The sequence below is a fragment of the Bison bison genome, unplaced genomic scaffold, assembly GCF_000754665.1.
Source record: "Bison bison bison isolate TAMUID 2011002044 unplaced genomic scaffold, Bison_UMD1.0 scf7180017864299, whole genome shotgun sequence".
NCBI lineage: Eukaryota > Metazoa > Chordata > Mammalia > Artiodactyla > Bovidae > Bison > Bison bison.
In genome coordinates, this window is record NW_011494871.1 from 2,302,811 (window position 1) to 2,306,719 (window position 3,909).

At 51.9% G+C, this 3,909-nt stretch overlaps 1 protein-coding gene across 2 annotated transcripts in view; it reads right to left on the reverse strand.

Moving 5' to 3' along the window:
• Positions 1-2,179, reverse strand: part of C1QTNF9 (C1q and tumor necrosis factor related protein 9) — an 8,204-nt gene extending 6,025 nt beyond the window's left edge. For both annotated transcript variants that reach the window (XM_010851202.1, XM_010851201.1), the window contains exon 1: positions 1,990-2,179. The gene's annotated coding sequence lies outside the window, so the exon portion shown is untranslated. The remainder of the gene's footprint in view (positions 1-1,989) is intronic.
• Between the last annotated feature and the right edge of the window lie 1,730 nt (positions 2,180-3,909).

Sequence of the window (3,909 nt, forward strand, 5' to 3'; positions counted from 1 at the left end):
TCTTGTCTTCTCTGGCTCTCTCCCCTCCCCCACCCATTCTCCACATGGCCCCTGGACCAGCAGCACTTGAACGGAACAGCATACTGAGGACAGCAGCTGCATCTTCACGCTTTCTTATTTGCAGCGTATCATAGTCCAGTATTTGCTGTGTGGTTGAATGAATGGATATTATCCTGGTTCTAACTATGTGTGAATCTTCACAGGTAGGCAGCTGGATGTTGAGTCTAATCCTTGTGGATGCTTTCAGTGGAGGCTCTAATCTCTCTAACGTCCCTGCTTCCCGTCGCCAATGGTGACAGAAATTCTAGCTAGCATGTGGCAGCCCACGACAGACTCATGACCCAGCTTCCTCGCAGCCTAGGTCCACCGTGAAACTAGACCATGGCTGCTGGGAAGTGGGCGAAACCAACACAGGCACCTTGTGGACCACGACCTTCCCGGGAAGGGGTGCCCCCTCCCTCGTGAGCCATCGTGGACCCATTGAAGGAGGGCCACACACTGGGGACAAGAAATCCTGGTCTCTGATGACAGCACAGGCCACCCTGCCCTCCCGGCCTGTTGGTGACACGGGTGAGACCTGCATGTTCTGCTCACTCGCCGGAGCCTGTTATGTGGGGCCTCTTATCCGCACCCAAGCCTATGTCATAAGTGATGCAAGGCTTCCACTGTCAAATATATGGGTGCCCATCCGAAGTGAGTAGGGCTTGACACCTGTAGTCACTGAGCCCACAGAGCTGCTAAGGATACACCGGTTCAGAAACCCTCCAGGTGATACAATAAGCCTCTGACAGCGGGGACGGCAGAATATCAATACTGCCAGCGTGGACACACAGGGAGTGGACACAGTCCTCCTGGTGAATGTCAAGTTCATGGGGGAGGAGGTCCCCTGGGAAGCCCCATGAGCCCTTAACCCTAATATACAGAAACAGCTAGGGACAAAGGGTTGCAGACTGCAAACGCTTTTGGAGTTACTGTCTTTTAGACCCAAGTAAAATTGGTTCTTCTTGTTTCTGGGTAGTTTTTCCTATGCTTGATCTGTATTCTCCTTCACTACTGAACTGCTTTACAAAAGGTGACTCAGGGCACACCCTGATTACTATTCTCCAAGGACATGATGTCCCTGGTCCATGGCCAAGGTTAAGGGGTTTCCACTTCTCAAGGTTCCTACTTCTCCACATAGGAAGATTTAATGAAGATCGGCCAGAACCCAGCAGAGCAATCTTCCCTGGGTCTCCAAACCTCCAGCCTCTGAAGGCTGCACAGAACACAAGGGGTGCGTGAGCCCAGAGTCACCCCAGACATGACTGCCCAAGAACCTAAACCTCCAGCTTGCCATCACTGAAGACATTTCCCTCACTTTCTCTATACTTTGTACATACGTATTTCTTTTTCAACACATGTTGAGGACCTTGTTTTAAACTACCCTGGGTAAGTTAGTACTGCCAGGAACCTAAGAATGTCCACATTAACATTTGTGTAAAGTAATCCAAGCTTCTCTAGAAAGCTCCCTAGACAGGTCTCACGATTTATTCTAGGGTTTCACCCTCCTCCCAGATAGTCTGCAGAGTTCTAGCAGAAAGATTTCAAAATCTGCTTCTATCTCCTATGTAGCCTCTTCAGAGTGTATTTGGAACTGGCTTACTCCTTTCTCACCCCAAACTCTGTAGACATCTACCTACTTTGCAAAAAGTGGGCTTCCCCGATGGCTCAGTGGGTAAAGAATCCACCTTCAGTGCAGGAGACGTGGGTTCAATCCCTGGGTTGAGAAGATCCCCTGGAGAAGGAAATGGCAACCCACTCCAGTATTCTTGCCTAGAGAACTCCAAGGACAGAGGAGCCTGGTGGGCTGCAGTCCATGGGGTCGCAAGAGTCGAACATGACTGAGCGACTAAGCACACACATCACACACCAGTGAAGTGATACCAGAGCTGCTTTCTGACTCCGACGCCTTAAATTGAATGCAAAGAAGTTGTGTCTTAAGGCACTTACCTGTATCCAGGGCTGCAGGCGGCACCCAGGGGCTCTGCAAACCAGGAATCAGAAGCAAACTAAATAAAATCACACCTTCCTGCCAGGCAATCCCCTGGTGGATAGATCTGCAAAACAGCAGGAAGGGGAGGGAACACAAGAGCACAAGACCTCTTGGAAGAACTTCAAAAACTGAGGCAATGCTCGAGTCCGCCATTGTCCAACACCACTTACTTCAGCTGATAGAGCTCCTTCTTTCCTCCCCTTTCACTGAGAGAAGGTGAGGCGGTTTCTGGGTGGGTCTGGAGGGAGGCGTCCCCGGCAGCCTCCTCCCCTTGCAGAGACTTTTGTGCCTCTGCCTTCTTTGTGCGGCTCTGAGCTGACCTTGGGTCAATTATGAGCCAACAGAACCAAACTGAAGACGGTACCGTTAGGCCTCGTTCAGACCCCGGACCCTTCAACGTGACATCGCTTATCTCGGTCTTCCCCACTCCATGTAGTTCTTGTCAGTGTGGGCGCTTGTGTGCCTAAGACTTTAACGCCTGTCCTCTTCACAACACATGGGCTTCCCTGGTGGCTCAGCGGTAAAGACTCAGCCTGCAATGCGGGAGACCTGGGTTCGATCCCTGGATCAGGAAGATCCCCTGGAGGAGGTCATGGCAACTCACTCCAGTATTCGTGCCTGGAGAATCCCATGGACAGAGGAGCCTGGCTGGCTACAGTCCATAGGGTCACAAAGAGTCAGACGTGACTGAGCAATTAACACTTCTTCACCACGCCCACGCACACACACACACTTCACTAAGAACAACATGCATGCGTGCATGCTAAGTCACTTCAGTGTGTAACCCTATGGGCTGTAGCCCACCAGACTCCTCTATGGGAAGCCCCAAGAACAACATGGTGAAACCTTTTTTCCAATCCCATATAATCACTGAATCCTCTCTTTTCCCGTCAGTCTATTAACGTTGATTTCTGACTTAAAAATAACATCAAGAGAACAAATGCCCCAATGCTCTTTCTCAGAGAACAGGTCTGAGGGCTCCCCTTTGGGGTCTCCTGGGGCCCTACCTCCTGCCTCCTGCCCCAACCTCCCAGGAAAGGGGCGGTCCCTGAAATTGTCCCAGAACTCAGACTCCCATGTCATAGGACACGTGCTGCATTCTAGTGATGCTCCGGACCACATGCCCCACTGGACAAGCACCCGTCTCGCTGCCTCTCTGGTGTCCAGTGGGTGGGTGGGTAACTCACCTGCTGGGCGACTCCCCAAGACCCCTCTGAGGACAGCCCTGCCCCCAAGCCTGCTCCTCCCTCCACAGGTGCCCTCCTGTGTCGTTGGCACCACCCTCCGAATCCACATCCCCAGCCCATGAGCATAAGCCCCTCTTTCAGTCCAGCCAAAGGAGGTGGGGGTAGGTGGCTGTTCAGATAAAGAGTCAGCGGCAACCTCTGTGGGGACCCCTTCCTGGTGACCACCACAGCAACAGTGAGCCTTTGCTGACTTTTCTGAGCTGTTAGTTAGGGAGGGAAATTCCCTAATTTCCCCACTGGCCTGGCTCAGTGAACACAGCTGGCAGAGCCTCTCCAGGGAAGGGCCAGCAGCTGCCTCCTGCCCCTGGGAACCAGAACGGGCCTTCTCACTCAGGTTTGGCTTCTTCAGTCTCTTTTCAATGTTTGGGGGCTTTTCTTCAAGCCAAGGAGCTCCTCTGTTCCCTCAGAGACCTCTCTCTTCCACACTCACCCAGCAGTCTAACCAGGTCATTAAGGGTGACTTTTTGCCTAAAAGAAGTCTACTGGCATCCAGGCAGGGAACGAGTTGTAAACCCCAGAAAGCTTCCTAGACACTTACTCTCCACTTAAAATATGCTACACACTCACACATGCATACACACTCACACATGCATACACACACAAACATACACATATCACCCACACCCACCC